Source organism: Halichoerus grypus, chromosome X, assembly GCF_964656455.1.
Source record: "Halichoerus grypus chromosome X, mHalGry1.hap1.1, whole genome shotgun sequence".
Taxonomy (NCBI): Eukaryota; Metazoa; Chordata; class Mammalia; order Carnivora; family Phocidae; genus Halichoerus; species Halichoerus grypus.
This window is the reverse complement of record NC_135727.1, coordinates 71,580,741-71,607,475: the sequence shown is the minus strand read 5'-3', so window position 1 is coordinate 71,607,475 and position 26,735 is coordinate 71,580,741. Positions and strand designations below refer to the sequence as shown.

Here is a 26,735-nt window from a genome sequence, read left to right as displayed (position 1 = left end):
GGGAATCTATCATACAGAAATAAGAATACTGGCACATAAGTCATATATACAAGGATATTTATTATAGGACTGTTTCAGTGGCAAAAAGAGGGATAACCCTAGTATCTATAAACAAGGAAATGGTTGAATAAATTATGACATAACCATACTATTGAATACTATGCAGCTATTAAAATGAATATGTTGTGGTTTCATATATGGACTTAAAGAATAGCCATATTCCTTTGCTAGGTAACAAAAATTAAGTTTCAGAGTAATGTGTAAAATATAATCCCATATTTATAAAAAAAAAGAAAGAAAGATTTTGGGGCGCCTGGGTGGTGCAGTCGGTTAAGCATCCAACTCTTGGTTTTGGCTCAGGTCATGATCTCAGGGTCCTGAGGTCAAGCCCCACACTGTGCTCTGCACTCCGGGCAGAGTCTGCTCAGGATTCTATCTCCCGCCCCCTTTGCCCCTCCCCCTGCTTGCTCACTCTCTTTCTCTCTCTCAAATAAATAAATAAATTAAATATTTTTAGAAGAGAAAGATTTTAACTCCCTAGAAATGTTTATAAATATAGATATATGGATATAAACATAGAAACAGATGTGGGAAGCAGAAGCACCAAATTCTGAATTATTAATTACATCAGGTGGAAAGAGGTTGGATGGGAAAGGGATAACTCTTAAGTGGTTTTTTATATAGTTCTGTACTGTTTGATTTGTTACAATAAGTATGTTACTATAATTTATTAAAAATATAGTGAAGAAAAAGTGGAGAAAATGGAGAGAAAAATGGACTAGAAGGGGCATAAGGGAGACAAAGAAGGCAGTTGGGAGGCTGGTGTAATGATATACATAAGAAATGATGGTGGCATAATTAGAGTAGCATCAATGGAAACAGAAGTAGACAGATTTACTTAGTGGGTAGAAAAAAAGTTAGGACTTGGTGATTTGATTGAAGGGAGAAAAAGAGGAGTAAAGGAAGCCACCCAGGTTTCTGGCAAAGTGCTATACTATTCACAGAGATAATGATCAGAAAAGGAAAATGTGTGGTTTTAAATGGGTTTTGAGTTTCAGGTACCTGTGGGAAATTCAAGAGGAGAAATCTTGTAAGCAGTTGGGGATATATGCACCTGAAGCTCAGGAAAAATATCTGGGCTGGAAATATAGAAATGGAGATCATTAGCTAGGTTAGGACTCTCTCAGTTGCAAGAGACAGCTGGCCTAACCTGGATTAAATTTTTTTTTAAAGAAGAGGGCATGGGATTTATTGGCTCATTTAACTGTAAAGTCCTTGATGAAGCTGGCTTACGATATAGCTGAACCTTGGAGATCAAATGATGTCATCAGGACTCTCTCAGCTCTGCTTTCCTTTGTATTAGCCTCATTCTTCAGGCAGGTTCTCCCTATAAAGTGGCAAAAATAGCTACTAGCAGCTCTAGCTTAAAATTATCCAACTTAGCAAAACCAATGGAAAGAGTGTGTTTCACCCATCTACTGAAATCAGTAGGAAGGATGTTGTTGACAACATTGGTGAGAGCAGTTTTAGTACAGTAATAGGGACAGAAAGATTGAGAGTCAAGTTAGATGAATAAGTAGAAAATAGCAAATATAAATGAAAGGGAGGGAGACAACAGAGTAATAGCTAGAGATTTATTAACCATCTACTATGTGCAAGGCACTGTGCTACATTACATGCAGGGATACAAAAATGAGTAAGATAAAGTTCCTTAGTTCTGGAAGCCCATGATCTTCATAAAAAAGAGAATCTTATAAATAATTCCCAGAGGTGATAAGTAATTATATGCAGGTGTAAGATTGCAGTGGAAGCATAGAGGAGGGAGCCTCAGAATGGCCAATCAAATACATTAAATACATCTCCAAGAAGTGCATAATGGCTGGCACATACTAGGCGTGAATACATGAATGGATAAGGTGACATTTGAACTGGATTTTGGAGGATGAATAAGACTTTGATGAAGAAAAGTAGAAAGTGCATTTCTGACAAAGGTAACAGTAAGTGCAAAGGCTAACCAAATCCCCTAGGTTTGTTGGCTCTCCTTATGGCTTAAAAAAAAAAAAGAAAAACTGGTATGTAACATAGGAGTTTGGAGAAGTACTGAGGGAAGCTGCAACTGTTGGGCAGAGAAAATGTGACAAGAGCCCAGAACTGCTTGAGAAGGTTTCAAATGCCCACTTAGGCATATGATAAATGGCATTTTAATCCCATATTATCTTGGCATCTTCCCCACCTCACTGTATCTTTCTTCTACCCTCCATACACTTGAGAAAGAAATATTAGCAAGGCCAACACAACTCTTGCTTTTTACTAAATACAAGACATATAAGCCATGTGTATCGGTTTTTAACTTTGGTAGCAGTTTTAATTTCCCTGATACTCTATTTATGAATCTCTGGTGCAAGGTAGCAAAATACATTTAGAACCTCAATATAATTTAGAATCAATGATTGATCCTACTTTCTTGTTTAGGACTCTAAGCTGACTTAGAAGACATAGATCCTATGCCATTAACATGTTCAGAAATGTAGAGAGAGCTATTTTTGAAATAATTAAGTGCCAAGGATGTTTTCCTATAGATTTGAGTCTTGGCTGCATTTTAGTACTGCTTCCAGTATACAGCCCCTTTAATGAATCTAGTACTGTGGTACTTTAGGTCAGTTCTTTAGAGTCTAGCCTAACTTAGGTTCTATATACTCCAGGCCAGGGTTCTAACCAATGTATGCTATTTAGCAAATGGTGAACTAGATAGAAGGTGGCTTTGTGCAGATCTCTTCTCCCTATAGCAAAAAAACTCATGGGCCTGGCCTGCTGCCAGAAAGTTAGTAGTGTCATCTTTATAGATGAAATTCAGTGCATCATTATCTTACATTGTGCCAGAAGAGAGGAAAGAAGATTGACTTGGTAAATCACTATGTTTTGATCCTAATCTGTTTAGAAATAAGATTTCTTAAAAAGGAAATGGAAAAAGAATGTGTTTCTCATGATAGCTTCACAGTATCTCCTGAGAGGATGTTCAGTTATTGTAAATACAGCAATTTGATTCTCTCCTCAAATTTCAGATATATTTCATCTCTTTAAAAAAATAAACTACATTGAAATGATCAAATTTTAAAGTATGATTTGCATGCTTTCAAAAATGAAATTTTATATTTCAGGTCACACATTTAAATCTCTGTTTTGTTCAAAAGAAAAAAAAACAAACTTCTTGCATGAGTCACAAAGTCATTGGTTTGTATAGTGCATTATCTTTACAAGTCATCTCCAAAGCTCTTTATAAACATAGGTTTACACTATAACCTATTTAAAGGAGAAGGGTATATTTGTGATACAAATATATTAACTCAGAGGTTGTTTTCAAGTTTCAGTTCAGAATTTTGAATCTAATCTGTTATTCCCATCCCCTAGCATAGTATGCAAAAATCCAGAAGCTATCAGAAATAAGGCCCAAATTTAGTACAGTAAAGCTCCCAGTGCATGGATAAAATATACCTACAAGAAAGAAAAATTCAGTTGATATTAATAAGCAATCTTTCTAACCCTTAATTTCTCTCTCAGACAGCTTGAGGTAAAGAAAAAACATAGAATTTAAAGCCACATATACCTGATTTCAAATTTGAAATCACAGAGACTTGGGGCACCTGGGTGGCTCAGTCGGTTAAACATCCCACTCTTGATTTCGGCTCAGGTCATGAACTCAGGGTCTTGAGATCAAGCTCCACGGCAGGCTCCATGCTCAGTGGGGAGTCTGCTTCTCTCCCTCTCTTTCCCTCTGCCCCTACGCCCACTCCCACTCTCTCTCTCTCTCTCTCTCTAAAATAAATAAATAAGGGGCATCTGAGTGGCTCAGTCGGTTAAGTGCCTGCCTTCAGCTCAGGTCATGATCCCAGGGTCCTCAGATAGAGCCCAACATTGGGCTCCCTGCTCAGTGGGGGTTCTGTGTCTCCCTCACCCTCTGCCCCTCCTCCCTGCTTGTGTTCTCTCTCTCTCTCTCCCTCTCTCTCTCTCTTTCAAATAAATAAATAAAGTCTTTTAAAAAATTAAATTAATAAATAAATCTTTTTAAAAATCACTGAGACCTAATTTCAAATCCTAGCTCTACTACTTTTAGCTTCATGGCCTTGGCCAAGTCATGTAACCTCTCTCAGCATACATTTTCTCATTATATAAAGACAATAACAATACTTTCTTTGATAAGCTATTATTAGGATTAGAGGTAATATAAAATTCCTAATTCAATGCTGGCACATAACAGGTGCTCAATAATTAATAATTATTAATATCAACTGTAAAATAAGAATAGTACTAAACCATCTACTTCTCAGGTTATAGATAAAATAAGTGAAAATGCTTTTTTTCAAACATCACTCTCTCTTAGCCACTTTTATAGTGAGAAAAGAAGCTATTCTGCTATCTCACAGGATTGTGATGATCAAAGGAGACGATATATACTAAAGCACTTAGAAAATATAAAGTGCTATTAAAGATCAAGGTGGAGTCTTTAGTTTAAATAAGCCTTGTCTTAAGAGTTCTCTTTTTCTTCTCCCACCAATGAATTGAGAATGAAAGAATAAAAATTGAATCACAAACTGCTATTACTATTGATTCTTTGTTACATCTGATTTTGTCATTTGCAGAAATATACAGAATGTGAGTTTTGTAAATAAAATATATTCTCAGTATACCCTGATTATTCAAAGGTCTTTTATTTAGCAACTTCAAACATCCAGAACATAGCCTGGATACCCAAAAGGAGGTGGGATGAAAGCCCTATGATCTGGAAACAAAATCTCAAGCCAATGAGGCCTCTCATTCTACACCTGTAAGAGAGGAGTAGTACCAACTTTACTAAGAATCTTGATTTAGTGTTGTATATAAAATAAATGTTGCTTACTGATAATGAGCTTAGTTGTCTTGACAACCAATTAAAATGAGAGAAGCGATCTACTAGATGTGAGAAAACTGATACTCTAAGAAGGTGCAGTTAGCAGTATAAAGAACAGAAAAATTCTAAAAACAGAACTAGAAAAATGAAGTCACGTGGGCCACTCATGTAGGGGTTCAAATTTTGCTTTGCCCCTTAGTAGACACTGAACACCTCATTGTATGGTACAGTAGGGAATTTTCATAGTGATGCTTAGTCCTCAATAGACAACTATATCTGACATGACAAGACAAAGAAGTCTCAAAATATTTTAGAAAGATTTCTGTCAGATCTCAAAGTTTTCTGGTTTGGAGTAAGTTTTAGTTATCCAGAAAACTCATCTCATTTCTGCACACCCAATTCTATGGTGCCAAGTAAGTGAGGTGTTAACTATGCACACAGCTGCTAAGTGAAAACTTTATAACATTATAATTATATAGAAATCTGATTTTTTTTAAAAAAATCTGCTGTGGTATAGTATGGCAGATCTTGACCTTTTGTTGCCATAATTCAGAGCTTGGATAAGCATTCACATGTGGGACTTCTTCCCTGGGGTCCTTGGAGTTCTGGGCATTTTTCTAGTATGCTGGCTATAACTAGGCCCATTTCTTTTTTGCTCAAGAAAACCTATCAGAATGCAAATGAGAGTGATACTATTACAGAAACACCATGAAATCTATTTCAGTACCTTCAGTACTTTGATAGCAACAATACCTGCAACACACTTCAATACCTTAGTTGTAAATCACTGGGGTAGAATTGTTTTCACATTTAGGGACCTGGGTTCAAGTTGCAGATCTGCTACTTACTTGTTATGAAACTTTGAACATGCTAATTAATCTCTCAGCCTCAGTTCCTATAAAATAGCATTAATGGTAATACTTACTTCACTGGGTTACTGTGGGGATTAAATATGTGATTTGAAAAGCACTTTTTTAAATGTTAAAGCCCTGGGCAAATCTGAGTTCTATATATTCATATGCACCTGTGTAATTTTCCTTTTCTTCATTGCCAGGCCCTTGCCTTAGGTCCTGAACTACCTAGTACTTTGTCTGATTCCTAACTTTATATAAATTCCTTAGCCCCTCTTTCTTCAAAATCATTCCCTTGTAGTCAATCCAGCTAACAGCTCCAGATGTATGTTTTTTCGTTACAACCGGCTATGCTAAGCCCTAACTCCTAGAGGTTATTCTTCTGTGCTCATAGTGATGAACTTTAATGTAGTCTAAGACAGAAAAAAACTCCTTATTTTAGAATTTTCCATCTTTTTGCCACTCCCAGAGAATGCTCTCATATACACCAAAAGTCAAGCTCTTCTCTTGCCTTGTCAGTAAATCCAGCATATACCTGCATATGGCCCAGTGCAGAAAGACAACTTGAGGGATGCATAGGAAGAGAACTGACCACCAAGACTAGGGCAAGTATGGAGTGTATAGGGAAAACAGGACCCAAGTTCTCGAGATGTGATGGCATAGTCAAAATTTGTATCGGAACCTTCAGCAGAAAGGCCTGGCTATTCTCACTGCTACTGTTCCAAGCTTTAACTCCATATGCTACAGCCCAGTAGAGCAAAACAGGATTGGAAAGCTAGGACCAACTGCCACTCGCAATGTTTCTTGGGACTCCACCAGCAGCCCCTTTCCTACCAATTGCTCTTCCTACTGGTTCTGACTTATATTGGAACTCCCTCTGGCTGATCTCCATTGCCTTCTCCTTCATCCATTACATAGTTGTTTCAGTTAGGTGAGAATTGTGAATTCTTAGATCTCTACCCATTAGAAACTCTTACAATAGCAGACTTAGACAAGAATACACAGTAGCAAAATCTAACAACTCAAATGCCCATCAATAAAATAGTATATGGATAAACTATGACAAATTCATGCAATGAGATATTAAACAGGCAAACCAATGAACTGCAGCAACACTTACTGGTATGGGTGAATCTTACAAATATAATTTTAGGCTTATAAAAAGTAAATCCCCTATGCTGAAGTTGTCACACAAAAAAAAGCCATGTGTGTTCTGGGTATATATCTAAAGGAAATAAAATGTCTATCTCAAAGAGATATCTTTTTTTTAAAGATTTTATTTATTTATTTGACAGAGAAACACAGAGAGAGAGGGAACACAAGCAGAGGGAGTGGGAGAGGGAGAAGCAGGCTTCCTGCGGAGCAGGGAGCCCGATGCAGGGCTCCATCCCAGGACCCTGGGATCATGACCTGAGCCGAAGGCAGACACTTAATGACTGAGGCACCAGGCGCCCCTCAAAGAGATATCTACACCCTCAGGTTCATTGCAGCATTCTTTATAATAGCTAAGACATGGAAACAACATAAGTGTTCATCAATGGATGAATGGATAAAGAAAATGTGGGGTGTGTGTGCGCGTGTGTATACACACACACAATGGAATATTATTTGGCCATAAAATAGAAGAAAATCTTGCCATTTGTGACAATGTGGATGGACCTTGAGAGTATTATGCTAAATTAAATAAGTCACACAGAAAAAGAAGTTGTATGATCTCACTCATATGTGGCATATAAAAAAAGCAAACTCATAGAAACAGAGAATATATTGGTTGCCAGAGGCAGAGGGTGAGAGATTGGGGAAATGGGTGAAGATGATCAAGAGGTACAAATATCCTGTTATAAGATTAATAAGTCCTGGGGATACAATGTATAGCTTGGCAACTATAGTTAACAATTCTGCATTGTATATTTGAAAGTTGCTAAGAGAATAGATCTTAAAAGTTCTTATCATAAGAAAAAATATTTGTAACTATGTGTAGTGATGGATATTAACTAAAATTATTGTGGTAATCATGTCACAATATATACATATATCAAATCGTAATCTTGTACACCATAAACTAATGTTATATGTCAATTATACCTTAATAAAACCAGAAAAATAAAATAAAAACAATATGTATGTATTAAATGCATTTAAGAAACAAATCACCTTGGACCTATCATAATGAAAAACCTATTTGAATGCTGAAAAAAGTAATTCCCAAAATATTAAATATAGCATAATAACCATTATATAGTTACAAACAACTAAGGGTTTTTTTTTTTTTTAAAAAAGCTTTTTAGGAATACATATAAATGTGATACAATTATATGAATAGGAAGTTGAGAGAATGATGACCACTGGATTCAGGATAGTTTACCTTTGGTGGGGGAGAGATAGGGAGATGAGAGTGAGAAGGAACTGCGTGATTGAATGTAAGTTTTTATAAAGTCCTAGTTTTTGTTTTGAGTGATTCATTCCCAGGTGCTTGTTACACTGTTTTTTAAAACTAACTAAATAGGGGAAGGAAAGGAAAAATAAAATAAGATGAAAATTGAGAGGAAGGCAAACCATAAGAGATGCTGAACTCTAGGAAACAAACTAAGGGTTGCTAGAGGGGAGGTGAGTCAGGGGAAGGGATAATTGGATGATGGGAATTAAGGAGGACACTAGATATAACGAGCACTGGGTGTTATTTGCAGCTGATGAATCACTACATCCTACCTCTGAAACTAATAAAAAAACTAAATAAATAAAGTGAATTACACATAAACCAGTGTGAATTAAGATATGCTGTAAGTGTAAAATACATACCAGATTTCAAAGACTTTGTACCAAAAGGAGCAATGTAAAACATCTTGTTAATATATATTTACATTGATTACATGTTGAAATTATATTTTGGATATATTGAGCTAAAATTTAATATTAAAATTAATTTTACTTTTTTACTTTTTAATATGGCTAATAGAAAATTTAAAATTACATGTGTGGCTCAAACTTGTGGCTTACATTATATATCTGTTTGACGGTGGTGTAAGAATTCTATAGCACTAGTCTTTATATTTATAGCCAGCTGTTTTCAGACTTAAAGCTATTTAGTTTGTCTTTTTAGGATTAATAATTCTAATTTATTTTATTTTTGGCTTATGAAATCTCAATTGAAAGGGTTTTTTTAAAGATTTATTTATTTTAATGTTGCCATTACAACTCTTAAAAAGAAGAAAACCTTCTGAGTTCCAACTCCTTGGTTGCTTAAAAGTAGTTCCCAAGAGTCTGAGATGCTATTTCTATTTTTCAGAGTCATTTTTTGTAATTTTTGTAAAACAGAAGAACCTGTTTTGTAAATAAAAATCATCCTAAGTAAAAAAATAAATAAATATTTATTTATTTTAGAGAGAGAGAGAGAGAGAGGGCATGAGCAGGGGAAGGAGTAGAGGGAAAGGGGAAGCAGAATCCCCACTGAGCAGGGAGCCCGATGCTGGGCTCAATCTCAAGATCCTGAGATCATGACCTGAGCCGAAACCAAGAGTCAGATGCTTAACCGAGTGAGCCACCCAAATGAAAGTTTTAATAAATAGGAAAGCAATGCATGCTCCCTCTTAAAAAAAAGTTAAGCATTAGAGAAATTTGATTTAACACAGGGAAGTAACACCACAACCTCAGTTTCCAGACATAGCCACTATTAACAATTAAGTAGCTTTCTAGGTATGTGTGCTTTTCAGATTTTAGAACCTGAGCATGAGTTATCCCTCTCCTTTCAAGCATTCTCTGTGCCAGAGAAGCAATGGAAGTTCATAGCTTGGTTTTGTGCCAAGCAAGAACTAAATCAGTGATTCCTACCTCCCATGTTAGCTGGATTTTGGATTTCTTTCCCTGGCCAAGACTCTTCTCCTCCCCAAAAGAAATGCCATTTGGCATATATTTATACTAAAAGCTAAAGTGAACTGAAATTAATTTTTCAAGAATTTCCTAATTTTCCTGGAAAAAATCAGAGAGCCAATGGAATATTGTAAAACCAGAATTAAGAATCACTGTTTCAATGTATTGATCTCCAACAAAGTACCTGATCATCTCTCCCAGTGAGTATGAAGCAGGCTTCTGGTGGGAGTGTAACGATCTGAAGAGAACAAGATGGATCCATTTCTCTTCTGTCATAGGTTCCTCTCTATTCATAGGAAACAGTTTAATGAAGGTAGCTGAAGGGAAGAAAAGAATAAAAAGGTCAGATTTGGGATTATATGCTAGATCTTGAAAATGTTCTTTCTATATTGCCTAAGGCTCTATATAAAAATCATTAATAGAGGAATAGCTTCTCTTTCAAGTGCCATGGAAATTATAGAAGCTATTTTCTTCGTTCATATTACTGATTGATAAGTTCAAAGATTCTGGATGCACTTCTTGGAAAAACAACAAATAATTTGACATTTTTCCTTGTTGTCCATTCAATGAGGTGAATTCATGCAACGTTAAATTCTTAAGAAACATACCAATGAACTCTTAAAATCATATTCTATATGATCTTATTTTTTGTATTTGTTGAGACCTGCATGAGAAAAATAAATACAAACTGCACTCTTAACTGCTATTCTGATTAGGATTTCTTTCCTCTCCCTTTTACAGTGAAATGACAGACTTGAAGTAGACATTCCAACCAAGGCTTTTCTGAAACTCTTTTTAAGTCATTGTTCAAAGCTATCCTGTCTACCGTCAAGTCCATTATCATTTTTCCTCTAACCTAACTCTCTTTACTCTTCAGTTCCAACTTATTTGTTTCTTTATTGGTCACGTGTTTCTTTTTGTCTTACCTCCTCTTCCTGTTAGATTGGCACTTCCTTAAAGTTAGAGACCATGTCTAAATCTAATGCACATATCCAGAAAATACTTATCAACAATATTATTACCTAGAACCCATTTGTCCTAAACCTTACCTGGGTTTATGTTATGCTATTCATGCCTTTTTTTAAAGCTGTAAATACAAATAACATAGTAAACTTGTCCAGAGATCACAAAACACTAAATTGAATTATAAACAAATGGACAACCTATAAGAGCTTTATATATTAATGGCCTATTTATATATTTTTCACATTTTTAGTTTGCTTTTGCTATACAGAAATGTGTCCTGTTTATGGAACACTGTGTGATCTAATTGACTGAAGATAATGTTAGACTAAACAGAGCAGTTGGCAGAAAATAGATTTAGAATTCAGATCCAGTCCAACTATTAACTAAATGTGGGACTTAGATGGATCAAACCTCTGCTTAATTTCTTGGGCATGGGAAGTAGATGGCCTAACACTCATCCTGATCACCTTACAAGGGTAATAACAGCATAAGTACATCAGAAAATACATCAGGAATGGATAAAGAAGATGTAGTATATATGCACAATGGAATATTACTCAGCCATCAAAAAAATGAAATCTTGCCATTAGCAATGACATGGATGGAGCTAGTGTGAATCATGCTAAGTGAAATAAGTCAGTCAGACAAAGACAAATACCATATGATCTCACTCATATGTGGAATTTAAGAAAGAAAACAGATGAACACATGGGGAGGGGGGAAAGAAAAAAAGAAGAGAGGGAAACAAGCCATAAGAGACTTTTAACAATAGAGAACAAACTGAGGGTTGATGGAGGGAGGTGGGTTGGGGGTGGACTAGATGGGGGATGGGTAATAAAGAGGGCACTTGTTTTTATGAGCACTGAGTGTTGTATCTAAGTGATGAATCACTGAATTCTACTCCAGAAACCAATATTGCACTATTTGTTAACTAAGTAAAATTTAAATTAAAAAAATATATCAGAAAGTGCTTTGTAAATTAAACACCACATAAATATGAGGTTCTTCAGATGTGATTACATTTGCACTCCCAACATTCAGAAGAAAATTCATTTCTTGTTAGCTTCCTTTGTAGTTTGCAGATGTAGCCACAAAGTACTTTGGCCTTTGTCAGTATACTAAAAACTGCTAGCTAGCCTTTAGACAGATGTAATTTATTGGAGAAAATGATATTAGCTCACTTTTATATTTTTTTAATTAAAATAGAACATTTTTTTAAATAGCTAAACCTAGTAATACAAATATTATATTAAATATTATACACACAGCAAAATTCCCAAGTACCTAATATATTGCTCACTAATTATTGACTGTTATAATCCTCATTATTGTTTTAAAGCAGCTTTATTGAGATATAATTCACATACCACATACTTCACCCATTAACATGTACAACTCAGTAATTTTTAAAGTATTCAGAGTTGGGTGCCTGGGTTGCTCAGTTGGTTGGGTAAGTGCCTTCAGCTCCGGTCATGATCCCGGAGTCCTGGGATCAAGTCCCACATTGGGCTACCGGCTCAGCGGGGAGCCTGATTCTCCCTCTGGCCCTCTCCCCTCTCATGCTGTTTCTCACTCTCTCTCTCTCTCAAATAAATAAATAATCTAAAAAAAATTTAAATATTCATAGAGTTGTACAACCAGCAACAAAGTCAATTTTAGAACATTTCATTACCTCAAAAAAAACTCTTCAGCTATCATCCCCCAACTCCTCCATTCTCTCCCCCAGCCCTAGGCAAACACTAATACATTTTCTGTCTCAATAGATTTGCCTATTCTGGACATTTCATGTTAATGGACTCATACAATGGTCTTTTGTGTCTGACTTCTTTCTCTTAGCATAATGGTTTCAAGGTTCATCCATTTTGTACCATATATCAATATTTCGTTCCTTTTTTGTGGTAAAATATATATAACATAAAATTCACCATTTAACCATTTTTTAAAGATTTTATTTATTTATTTGACAGAGAGAGACACAGTGAGAGAGGGAACACAAGCAGGGGGAGTGGGAGAGGGAGAAGCAGGCTTCTGCCGAGCAGGGAGCCCGATGCGGGGCTCAATCCCAAGACCCTGGGATCATGACCTGAGCCGAAGGCAGACGCTTAACAACTGAGCCACCCAGGCGCCCCACCATTTAACCATTTTTAAGGATACAATTCAGTGGTATGAATTACATTCACAATGTTTTGCAACTGTCACTACTCTCCATTTCCAAAACTTTTTTATCCTCCCAAAGAGAAACTCTCTATCCATTAAACTATAGCTCCCCTTTCCCCACTCCCACCAACTACTGGTAACCATTCTTCTAATTTCTGTCTCTATGACTTTGCCTATTCTAGGTACCTCATATAAAGGTACCTAGAATATATATATACGTTCTATATATATGTATATAGAATATATATATACATATAAATGTAAAATCATACAATATTTGTCCTTTTGTGTCTGGCTCATTTTTTTATAGTTTTTTTAATTATTATTATGTTATGCTAATCACCATACATTACATCATTAGTTTTTGATGTAGTGTTCCATGATTCATTGTTTGTGTATAACACCCAGTGCTCCATGCAGAACGTGCCCTCTTTAATACCCATCACCAAGCTAATCCATCCCCCCACTCCCCTCCCCTTTAGAACCCTCAGTTTGTTTTTCAGAGTCCATAGTCTCTCATGGTTTGTCTCCCCCTCTGATTCCCCCCCTTCATTTTTCCCCTCCTGCTATCTTCTTCTTTTTTTTTTTTAAAGATTTTATTTATTTGACAGAGAGAGACACAGCGAGAGAGGGAACACAAGCAGGGTGAGTGGGAGAGGGAGAAGCAGGCCTCCCGCGGAGCAGGGAGTGTGAGGCAGGGCTCAGTCCCAGGACCCCAAGATCATGACCTGAGCCGGAGGCAGACACTTAACCACTGAGCCACCCAGGCGCCCCTTCTTCTTCTTCTTTTTTTTTTTTTTAACATATAATGTATTATTTGTTTCAGAAGTACAGGTCTGTGATTCAACAGTCTTACACAATTCACAGCGCTTACCATAGCACATACCCTTCCCAATGTCTATTACCCAGCCACCCCATCCCTCCCAACCCCCACCACTCCAGCAACCCTCAGTTTGTTTCCTGAGATTAAGAATTCCTCATATCAGTGAGATCATATCATACATGTCTTTCTCTGATTGACTTATTTCGCTCAGCATAATACCCTCCAGTTCCAACTATGTCGTTGCAAATGGCAAGATTTCATTCCTTTTGATGGCTGCATAATATTCCATTGTATATATATACCACATCTTCTTTATCCATTCATCTGTCGATGGACATCTTGGCTCTTTCCACAGTTTGGCTATTGTGGACATTGCTGCTATAAACATCAGGGTGCACGTACCCCTTTGGATCCCTACATTTGTATCTTTGGGGTAAATACCCAGTAGTGCAATTGCTGGATCATATGGTAGCTCTATTTTCAACTTTTTGAGGAACCTCCATACTGTTTCCCAGAGTGGCTGCACCAGCTTGCATTCCCACCAACAGTGTAAGAGGGTTCCCCTATCTCCTCATCCCCACCAACATCTGTCGTTTCCTGACTTGTTAATTTTAGCCATTCTGACTGGTGTGAGGTGATATCTCATTGGGGTTTTGATTTGGATTTCCCTGATGCTGAGCGCTGTTGAGCACTTTTTCATGTGTCTGTTGGCCATTTGGATGTCTTCTTTGGAAAAATGTCTGTTCATGTCTTCTGCCCATTTCTTGATTGGATCATTTGTTCTTTGGGTGTTGAGTTTAACAATTTCTTCATAGATTTTGGATACTAGCCCTTTATCTGATATGTCATTTGCAAATATCTTCTCCCATTCTGTCGGTTGTCTTTTGGTTTTGTTGACTTTCTTTTGCTGTGCAAAAGCTTTTTATCTTGATGAAGTCCCAGTAGTTCATTTTTGCCCTTGCTTCCCTTGCCTTTGGCAATATTTCTAGGAAGAAGATGCTGCCTATGTTTTCCTTTAGGATGTTGATGGACTCCCATCTCACATTTAGGTCTTTCAACCATTTTGAGTCTATTTTTGTGTGTGGTGTAAGGAAAGGGCCCAGTTTCATTCTTCTGCATGTGGCTGTCCAATTTTCCCAACACCATTTGTTGAAGAGACTGTCTTGTTTCCATTGGACATTCTTTCCTGCTTTGTCGAAGATTAGTTGACCATAGAGTTGAGGGTCCATTTCTGGGCTCTCTATTCTGTTCCATTGATCTATGTGTCTGTTTTTGTGCCAGTACCATACTGTCTTGATGATGACAGCTTTGTAATAGAGCTGGAAGTCCGGAATTGTGATGCCACCGGCTTTGCTTTTCTTTTTCAACATTCCTCTGGCTATTCGGGGTCTTTTCTGGTTCCATACAAATTTTAGGATTATTTGTTCCATTTCTTTGAAAAAAGTTGATGGTATTTTGATATGGATTGCATTAAATGTATAGATTGCTCTAGGTAACATTGACATCTTCACAATATTTGTTCTTCCAATCCATGAGCATGGAACGTTTTTCCATTTCTTTGTGTCTTCCTCAGTTTCTTTCATGAGTCTTTTATAGTTTTCTGAGTACAGATTCTTTGCCTCTTTGGTTAGTTTTATTCCTAGGTATCTTATGGTTTTGGGTGCAATTATAAATGGGATCGACTCCTTAATTTCTCTCTCTTCTGTCTTGTTGTTGGTATATAGGAATGCCACTGATTTCTGTGCATTGATTTTATATCCTGCCACTTTACTGAATTCCTGTATGAGTTCTAGCAGTTTTAGGGTAGACTCTTTTGGGTTTTCCACATAAAGTATCATATCATCTGCAAAGAGTGAGAGTTTGACTTCTTCTTTGCCGATTTGGATGCCTTTTATTTCTTTTTGTTGTCTAATTGCTGTGGCTAGGACTTCTAATACTATGTTGAATAGCAGCGGTGATAGTGGACATCCCTGCTATGTTCCTGACCTTAGGGGGAAAGCTCTCAGTTTTTCCCCATTGAGAATGATACTCACTGTGGGTTTTTCATAGATGGCTTTTGTGATATTGAGGTATGTACCCTCTATCCCTAGACTCTGAAGAGTTTTGATCAAGAAAGGATGCTGTACTTTGTCAAATGCTTTTTCTGCATCTACTGAGAGGATCATATGGTCTTGTTCTTTCTTGTAGTAATGTATTGTAGCACAATGATTGATTTGCAGATGTTGAACCAACCTTGCAGCCCAGGGATAAATCCCACTTGGTCGTGGTGAATAATCCTTTTAATGTCCTGTTGGATCCTATTGGCTAGTATCTTGGTGAGAATTTTTGCATCCATGTTCATCAAGGATATTGGTCTGTAATTCTCCTTTTTGATGGGGTCTTTGTCTGGTTTGGGGATCAAGGTAATGGTGGCCTCATAAAACGAGTTTGGAGGTTTTCCTTCCATTTCTATATTTTGGAACAGTTTCAGAAGAATAGGTATTAATTCTTCTTTAAATGTTTGGTAGAATTCCCTGGGAAGCCATCTGGCCCTGGGCTTTTGTTTGTTGGGAGATTTTTGATTACTGCTTCAATTTCCTTAGTGGTTATAGGTCTGTTCACGTTTTCTATTTCTTCCTGGTTCAGTTTTGGTAGTTGGTACATCTCTAGGAATGCATCCATTTCTTCCAGGTTATCTAATTTGCTGGCATATACTTGTTCATAATATGTTCTTATAATTGTTTGTATTTCTTTGGTGTTGGTTGTGATCTCTCCTCTTTGATTCATGATTTTGTTTATTTGGGTCATTTCTCTTTTCTTTTTGATAAGTCTGGCCAGGGGTTTATCAATCTTGTTAATTCTTTCAAAGAACCAGCTCCTAGTTTTGTTGATCTGTTCTACTGTTCTTTTGGTTTCTATTTCATTGATTTCTTCTCTGATCTTTCTTATTTCTCTTCTCCTGCTGGGTTTAGGCTTTATTTGCTGTTCTTTCTCCAGTTCCTTCAGGTGTAGGGTTAGGTTGTGTATTTTAGAACTTCCTTGTTTCTTGAGAAAGGCTTGTATTGCTATCTACTTTCCTCTTAGGACTGCCTTTGCTGCATCCCAAAGATTTTGAAAAGTTGTGTTTTCATTTTCATTGGTTTCCATGATTTTTTAAATTCTTCTTTGATTTCTGGGTTGACCCATTCATTCTTTAGTAGGATGCTCTTTAGCCTCCATGTATTTGAGTTCTTTCCGACTTTCCTCTTGTGATTGAGTTCTAGTTTCAAAGCACCGTGGTCTGAAAATACGCAGGGAATGATCCCAGTCTTTTGGTACCAGTTGAGACCTGATTTGTGACCTAGGATGTGATCTATTCTGGAGAATGTTCCATGGGCACTAGAGAAGAATGTGGATTCTGTTGCTTTGGGATGGAATGTTCTGAATATATCTGTGAAGTCCATTTGGTCCAGTGTGTCATTAAAAGTCTTTATTTCCTTGTTGATCTTTTGCTTAGATGATCTGTCCATTTCAGTGAGGGCGGTGTTAAAGTCCCCCACTATTATTGTATTGTTGTCGATGTGTTTCTTTGCTTTTGTTATTAATTGCCTTATGTAATTGGCTGCTCCCATGTTAGGGGCATAGATATTTACAATTGTTAGATCTTCTTGTTGGATAGACCCTTTAAGTAAGATATACTGTCCTTCCTCATCTCTTATTACAGTCTTTGGTTTAAAGTCTAATTTGTCTGATATAAGGATTGCCACCCCAGCTTTCTTTTGGTGTCCATTAGCATGGTAAATGGTTTTCCACCCCCTCACTTTCAATCTGGAGGTGTCTTTGGGTCTAAAATAAGTCTCTTGCAAACAGCATATCAATGGGTCTTGTTTTTTTTTTATCCAATCTGATACCCTGTGTCTTTTGATTGGGGCATTTAGCCCATTTACATTCAGGGTAACTATTGAAAGTTATGAATTTAGTGCCATTGTATTGCCTGTAAGGTGACTGTTACTGTATATTGTCTGTGTTCCTTTCTGGTCTATGTTGCTTTTAGGCTCTCTCTTTGCTTAGAGGACCCCTTTCAATATTTCTTGTAGGGCTGGTTTTGTGTTTGCACATTCCTTTAGTTTTTGTTTGTCCTGGAAGCTTTTTATCTCTCCTTCTATTTTTAATGACAGCCTAGCAGGATATAGTATTCTTGGCTGCATATTTTTCTCATTTAGTGCTCTGAATAGATCATGCCAGTCCTTTCTGGCCTGCCAGGTCTCTGTGGATAGGTCTGTTGCCAATCTAATGTTTCTACCATTGTAGGTTACAGATCTCTTGTCCCGAGCTGCTTTCAGGATTTTCTCTTTGTGTCTGAGACTCATAAGCTTTACTATTAGATGTCAGGGTGTTGACGTATTTTTATTGATTTTGAGGGGGGTTCTCTGTGCCTCCTGGATTTTGATTCCTGTTTCCTTCCCCAAATTAGGGAAGTTCTTTGCTATAATTTGCTCCAATATACCTTCTGCCCCTCTCTCTCTTCTTCCTCTGGGATCCCAATTATTCTAATATTGTTTTGTCTTATGGTATCACTTATCTCTTGAATTCTTCCCTTGTGATCCAGTAGTTGTTTATCTCTCTTTTTCTCAGCTTCTTTATTTTCCATCATTTGGTCTTCTATATCACTAATTCTCTGTTCTGCCTCATTTATCGTAGCAGTTAGAGCCTCCATTTTTGATTGCACCTCATTAATAGCCTTTTTGATTTCGACTTGGTTAGATTTTAGTTCTTTTATTTCTCCAGAAAGGGTTTCTCTAATAACTTTCATACTTTTTTCAAGCCCAGCTAGTATCTTTAAAATCATCATTCTGAACTCTAGTTCTGACATCTTACTAATGTCCGTATTGATTAGGTCCCTGGCAGTTGGTACTGCCTCTTCTTCTTTTTGTTTAGGTGATTTTTTCTGTCTGGTCATTTTGTCCAGAGGATAATAGATGAATGAGAGAACAAAATGCTAACAGGGTAACCATGCCCCCAGAAAATATACACTAAACAAATCAGAAGAGACCTGAAACTGGGGGAAAAGAAAGGGAAAGAAAGAAAAAAAAAAAGAAAAAGATAAAAACAAACCAAAACAAAACAGAATATGATCAAATATGATCAGGCTGGTGCATAGATCAGTGCCACTCACTAGATTTTGGACGTATTTTGGTCTGTTAGAAGAAAGTGCCTCCCAAAATTTTAAAGAAAGAAAAACTTATATATGTACAAAAATGAGGGTTAATATGATGAAGATATGGAATATGACTGTAAAGATGAAAATTAGAAAAGATTTTATAAAAGGAATTGATAAGATAAGAAGTTGGTTGAAAAAAGAAAAAGGATTTAAAAAAAAAAGGCAGGGGGAGAGAATGTGATCAGGCAGGAGACTAGAACAAAGCCATACACTAGAGATTTAGGGTATATTTTGATCTGTTAGAAGAAACTGTATCCCAAAATTTTGAAGAGAGAACAACATATATATATATACCAAAAATATATATATACCAAAAAATATGGGTGTATATATATATATATATATATATATATACACACACATACATATATACCGAAAAATGTATACACCAAAAAATATGGGTAACTACTATGAAGGGATAGAATATGACTCTAAAAATGAAAAATAAAAAAAAATTTTTTTAAAGGAATTGATAAGATGTAGGTTGAAAAAGGGAAAAAGAAAAATTTTTTTAAAAATTTAAAAAAAATTAACTTTGAAAGACTAAAGAATCATGGAGGAAAAGCCATGAATTCTATGACAGTATTCCCCTAGCGCTGGAGTTCTGCCATTCTCATTGATCGGTAAACTTGCTCTTGGCTGGCTGTTCTTGCTGATCTTCTAGGGAGGGGCCTGTTGCCGTGGTTCCCAAATGTCTTTGCTGGAGGCGGAATTGCCCCACCCTTGCCGGGTCTGGGCTAAGTAATCGGCTCAGGTTGCTCTCGGGAGCTTTTGTTCCCTGCAAGCTTTCCCTATAGCTTTGGAGGACAACAGTGAAATGGTGGCCTCCCAATCTCCGCCCTGGAGGAGCCGAGAACTCAGGGGCCCCACTCCTCAGTGAGCCCCTGGAGAAAAGCAGTCAGTCACTCCCATCTCCTGGGTCTCCAGCCGCACTCCGTGCTCACCCGGCCAGTGATGGAGCGTTTCTATCTCTGGCACCCAACCCCATGTGGAATCTCCAAACCCAGCAGATCCCTATGGTGCACTCCCACACTGCTCCTCCCCAGGAGGAAGAAGGGAGTTCTCCCTGGATCTGCCGCTTGTTGGGTCCCTGCTGGAAGAGCAGTGGCCCGACTTCCAGGAAATGGTCGCTTTTCTGTTCAGAGAGTTGTTGCTGTTCTTTTCTTCGATCTCCTGTTGAGTTTGTAGGTGTTCAGAATGGTTTGATCCCTATCCAGCTGAATTCCTGGGACCAGATGAAATGCAGGTCTCCTACTCCTTCGCCATCTTGCTCCTCCTTGTGTCTGGCTTATTTTAATTAGCATTATGTTGTAAGGTTCATACATATTGAAGTATGTATCCGTACTTCATTCTTTTTAGGGATGAATAATATTGTAGGGATATACCATGTTTTATCCATTCATTAGTTGATGGACGTTTGAGTTTTTCCCACTTTGGGCTGTTATGAATAATACTGTGAACTTCCATGTATACATTTTAATGAAAATATGTTTTCATGTCTCTTAGGTATATATCCAGGAGTAGAATTTCAGGATCAAATAGTAACTCTATGTTCTATCTTTTGAGGAACTTCCAGACTGCTTTCCAAAGCGGCTACACCATTTTACAATCCCACTAGTAGTGTATGAGGATTACAATTTCTCCATATCCTCACCAACACTTGTTATTATCTGTCTTTTTTATTATAGCCATCTAGTGGGTGTGAAGTGGTCTGTCGCTGTGGTTTTGCTTTAGATTTCCCTGATGATTAATAATGTTGAGCATCTTTTTATGTGCTTATTGTCTCTTTGTATATAGTCTTCAGAGAAATGTCTGTTCAGATCTTTTGCCCATTTTTCAAGTGAATTATTTTTCTTTTTATTATTGAGCCCTTTTTTTAATGATGTATTTATTTGAGAGAGATAGAGCATGAGCGGGAGGGACAAAGGAAGAGGGAGAGCAAACCTCAAGCAGAGTCCACGCTGAGTGTGGAGCCCGATGCAGGGCTTGATCTCATGACCCTGAGATCATGACCTGAGCTAAAACCAAGAGTTGACACTTAACTGACTGCACCATCCAGGTGCCCCATCTTTTTATTTTTGAGTTCTATATATATTCTGATTTTAATTCTTGTAAGATATATGATTTGTAAATATTCCCTCCCATTCTGTAGGTAGTCTTTTTACTTTCTCATTGTTATCATTTACAGCACATAAGTTTTTAATTTTGATGAAATCCACTGTATCTATTTTTTCTTTTATCACTTGTGTTCATCATTATTTTTATTGCTTCTTTTATAACTTAAAAAAGAAAAATCCAAGGTATGTTTTTTACTCCCCACCTGATTTGATGTTCAGTCACAATTCAAATGGCTCTGATTTTACTATGATTTCAGGTCTCCATAGTTTCTTTGACAATGGTAGTCTATCTTTGCCACATTAATTTCCCTACAGAACTGAGTGGCCTAAACTGGGAAACAGGAAGTCAATACTTCCTCTCCCTCACCCTTTTGTAAGGACCGTTCCTTCCTGTCTTTCAGTTGGCAGAAATGGAGTGTGATTATAATCATATTGATATATCTGTGTTTTAACATCTAACCAATATACTTGGTCTCTTTATTAAATTGATTGAATTTTGCCTACAAAGACCTACTATAGTAAGTATGCTGTAACATTTAACTATGATGTTAACTGTTAGGCTCTAATAACACATGTTTTTTTCTGAATAACTTATAGAATATGTCAGCAAAAGAATTTGTCTGAGCTGATTACTACATGAGATCAAATTTCTGCCAGAAAAAAACTCTTACACATTTAAATCAAAAACCTTAGATGACCTCTAGGGTTTCTTTCAGCTATGAAATTATATTCATTTTAGGCCAACTTAAAATTGTTTCATAAAATTATTTAACATATCTAATTCATTTATTATGGACTAAATAAACCAAGTGCTGTGATATAGACCTCAGGCTCAGTTCTCAAAATTACTTTCATCTATTGTATTCATACTATGATCTGGACATTGTGCTAAGCATTCTAATTCTCACATTGTTCCTGCACATTAAATGGAGGTTATTCTCACTTTACATACTAACAGAATATCAACCTCATAAATGTTAAGTAATTTGAGCAGAGGGTGCAGGTGGTGAGAAAAGATAACAAAAATAAAGTCTTCCTGTCTTAGTTTGCTCCTCTTGGCAGGTGTTCATTTTGCCTTTTGATGCTTCCAGACCTAATCTTAACCTTAAAATATTCATGTTGACCTGTTCTTGCCTGAGTATTGGGTACCCTGGGCTTTTTTTTAGAGATTTTTGACTGGAAACTTTTTCCAGCCATAAGCATTCCAATGGGGTTGCAGGGCATGAACTTGCTTTAGTGTCTCTGGGTGGAAAAAGCTAAAAGTGAATTTTTTAAGTTTTTATTTAAATTTCAGTTAATGTACAGTGTAATATTAGTTTCAGGTGTACAATATAGTGATTCAACAGTTCCATACATCATAAAAGTGAATTTTTTGAATGAAAGTTTAAAATCTTACTAAAGCCACAAGACATGCACCCATCTCCAAACTACTGTCTTGGTGATGTTCATCTCTCTTTACCATTAAAGAGATGATGGGATAAGGCCTTAGACATTATTACTAGTGGTATACAGTATCATTAATACACTATTACAACTTAAAATTTAGGTTCAATTTCCCATTTCTACATGATAAAAGCAATCTTTTACTACAGAAACAAACCTGTACTATAAAATATAAGAGAATTGAGCAAGAAATATTTCAGTTGCATTGCAAAATTTTTTAAATGTTGTTTTTTCCTTTCTTTGAACATCTTGGGCTTCTATTCTGAAGACTGGGGGTAGTAACTAATTATAAATATCAGGATAAAATGAGTATTTCAATCGTTTCCTGTTCCAGATGAATGATGGGCTCTTTGTCCCGTAAGCTGTAACATGCATAAGTACAGAGATTGAATTTAAGGCATGGGAGAAGCAGGAAACCGTCATTACATGGTCAAGTGGGAGAAATACTGGATGAATATAGACATAATTGTCAGAGGTTAGTCATGTCCTATAGAAGTTTTTTCAGAGTTGTTGAGCACGAAATTTGGGCCCTTACTTTATGTGCTTTATGTCATTGAATTCCCATAACAATCCTGTAAAGTCAATATTATTGTTCTCATTTTACAGATGAGCAAACCCTGGCTTGGAAAAATTAAGTAATTTGCCCAAAGCCACACAACTAGTTTCAATAATTAATCCAAGGTCTTTTTGACTCCAAAATGACAGCGTGGTCAGACACTTATTTTTTCCTTGTAATATTCAGTGCTATAATCAGTCTGGTACTAGTAATGCAGCAAAATCTGAAGCATACTGGCTTGAGGGGGAGGAGAGAGTTTAAGGACCAGAAAATGGCATCTAAGACAGGGGTTGTAAAGTAAAGATATCGTCCTTTCCTGAAACAATGAATTTGAATTATATGGGGTTTACACCAAGAATCCCAACAAGTAAAAGTCACTATTACTTTGAGTTGAGAACGTGTGTATGGGAAAATGTTCTGCTATTGCTTTTGAGACTTAAAGCAGCTGCTATGACAACCCCCCAGGAGAACCTACTTCCACCAGTCTTACTTTTACTCAACAGTAACTGTGAATGTCAAATCTTGTTTTATGTACAAGGAGCCAAAATTTCCCTGCCACTTACATCTTTCCCCCAAGAAACAAAAAGCTTTATAAACACACAAAGGAGCATTATATAGAAAGAGAACTTGGGACACACCAAGAGTGATCAGTTTAACATTCCACAAATTTCCCTTGAAATTAGGAAAGGTATTTTGCACTGCTTTTCATAAACCTAGTAAATTTCCATCTCTTTAAGTTTTCCTAGACACTCTTTCACTATGATTTATTCCTTAAATCATTATTACTGTCAGAAATCCCCTTAGATGTAAAAAAAAAAAAAAAATACATTTTTGAGAATGTTTTATGCTCTGCTGATTTTTTTCTTAAAAAGAAAATAGAAGGACTTATGTCTCTGCCAAGATGAAGAAACCTCATTCCTTCTAGGTCTTCCCTCTTACACTAACATCCCCTGGGCATAAGACATACAAACAAGACTGAAAAGTGGAAACATCAGGCAGACTGACTCAGAACTTGAGGAACAATACAGTGGTACACTCCCTGGGTTTCCTTTTTGCCTCCCATATATCCCAGACAGGTCACTACAGAAGCCTCCAGTCCACAACTGCCAACAGACACAGACAAAAACATCTCTAAGAAAAGCCTGATCCCCATATCTAAAGGAAAGGAGGAAAGGGTTGCCTAATAACAGAAAACTTTTTGGCAATACCTGCTCTATTGTAGCCAAACACCAACAGAAAAATCACACCCTCCCCACTGCCCCCCTGTTTCAATGGAGCCTAATAGGAAGTAATATTTCACTCCACTCCTTCCCACAAAAAAGCAGGCAGTAGGGCACCTGGATGGCTCAGTCATTGGGTGTCTGCCTTCGGCTCAGGTCATGATCTCAGGATCCTGGGATCGAGTCCCACGTCGGGATCCCTGCTCAGTGGGAAGCCTGCTTCTCCCTCCCCCACTCCCCCTGCTTGTGTTCCCTCTCTTGCTGTGTCTCTCTCTGTCAAATAAATAAAATTAAAAAAAAAAAAAAAAGGTAGGCAGTATGCTCCTATCCCACTGTTGAGGTGGTGTTGGCAGAATTGGGCAGACAGTCCTTCTAATCCCCTATTTGGCAGAAGTAGATGGTGCTCCTATTCTCATTCCAGTATTGTCATCCCAGTCCAGTGTCAAGCTAAGTTGCCTCATTCACACCCAGAAGCAAAAAGAGTTAACAACTAGGTGCAAAGCAGGGCTAGTCACCACTGAACTCCAACACCATCTCCATGTTAGTGGGGTCCAATGGAGAGCTGAGCCTTTATCCCCAGTCAGCATCAATGAGTCTTACATTAACGAGGTGGTAAAGGTAGAACTAGTTGGGACTTTTCTTTCCTTTCCCCTGGTGTCAGCAGGTCCCACTAGGGAGCTGAGCTTATACTTCCATTCAAAGATAACAAAAGCCAGAAAAAAAGATAACAAAACCCAGAAGCCCTGTGGATCAGTGCCCCACTTTCACTGGGATAGTGCCAGCAGAGCCAAAGAGGTAGCTGAACTTTCACTCCACCCATTTGCAACAAGGAAGTATGAGTCAGTGCCCCACTTTTGCCAAGGTCATGTCAGTGAGATGCAGCGGGAACATGCACACATACTCAACCCTCACATTATACCTCAACACCACCTCCCTAAAAAGAAAATTAAATATAAATTTGTCTAATAATACAGTATCCAAAAACCTCCCAGTTTAAAAAAATAACTCATGAATGAGAACAGGCACCAACACTCAGTTGAAACAGATTTTATCTGACAAGGATTATAAAGCATCCATAATAAAAATGATCCAATAAGTTATTACAAATTTTTTGAAAAAAAACATACAAAATCTCAGCAAATAAATTGAAATTATTTTTTTAAAAGAAGCAAACCAAAAATATAGAACTAAAAAAATAAATGAAATGAACTCAGTGAATGGGCTCAATAGTAGAGTGGAGATAACAGATGATAGAATCAGTGGACTTGAGGTCAGAGCAGTAGAATTTACTCAGTCTGAACAACAAAGAGAAACTAGACTGGAAAAAAATGAACAAAGCCTCAGGGAATCTGTGGGATAATAACAAAAGATCCAGCATTCATATCATCAGTGTCCAAAAGGAGAGGAGAGAAAAAGAAGTACTGAAAGAGGACTTGAAGAAAGGGGTGACTTAAAAAGGGTAGAAACTCTGACATGCTAAAACATGGATGAATCATAAGGACATTATACTACGTGAAAATAGCCAGTCGCAAAAAGACAAATACTGCATGAGGTACCCAGAGTAGTCAAAATCAGAGAGAATTGGATGATTACTGACAGGGGCTGGGGGTAGAGGGGAATGAAGAGTTATTTCATGGGCATAGGGTTTTAGTTTTGTAATATTAAAAGAGTTTTGGAGATTGAGTGTACAACAGTGTGGAGGTAATTAACACTACTGAACTATACACTTAAAATGGTTAAGATGGTAAATTTTATGTTATGTGTATTTTATCACAATTAAATTTTTAAAGAAATTTTTAAAAAGTAATAATGGCTAAAAACCTAAAATTGGCAAAATACATATTCAAGAAGATAAATGAAATCCAAATATAATAAACCCAAATAAATCCATGCTAAGACACATCATAATTAAACTTCTGAAAACTAATGATATTTTTTAAATTTTGAGAGCAGCCGGGGGAAAAAAATGATGCATTACTTATAAGGGAACATGAGTTAGACTGTCAACAGATTTTTTTTTATTTGTCAGAGAGAGAGACAGAGAGCAAGCAAGCACAAGCAGGGGGAGGGGCAGGCAGAGGCAGAGGGAGAAGCAGGCTCCCCGCTGAGCAAGGAGCCCAATGCTGGACTTGATCCCAGGACCCTGGGATCATGACCCAAGCCAAAGGCAGACGCTTAACTGACTGAGCCACTCTGGCATCCCTGTCAACAGATTTTTTTATTTAAAAGCATAGAGGCCCGAAGGAAATGGTACAATATTTTTCAAATGCTGAAAGAAAACTGTCAACTACAGACCTGTATCAAGAAAAATCCCTTCAGGAATTAAGAGAAAATAAAGGAATTTTCAGATGAAGAAGAATATTTGTTGCTAGCAAACCTATACTTAAAGATTGGCTAAAAGAAGTTCTATCAACAGAAATGTTAACAGAATAAGGCTCAGAACTTCAGAAAAGAAAGAAGTACACCTTAATGGTGAAAATAGGAGTAAACAGAATAGACTATGCTAGTTCTTCTGAGTTTCTTAAATCATTTCTGATGGTTGAAGCAAAAATTATAATACCATATGATGTAGCCAAATGTATGTAGAGGAAATACTTAAGACAATTAAGATATATTTATATTGAAAAAGTGGGGAGAGTACTCAACATCATTAGCCATTAGGGAAATGTAA

The 26,735-nt window shown here is 37.0% G+C and overlaps 1 protein-coding gene across 2 annotated transcripts in view; it reads left to right on the top strand.

Annotated features, from left to right (window-relative positions):
* EDA (ectodysplasin A) overlaps positions 1-26,735 on the top strand; it is a 414,154-nt gene that overhangs the window by 320,582 nt on the left and 66,837 nt on the right. The gene's annotated exons all lie outside the window — the stretch shown is intronic.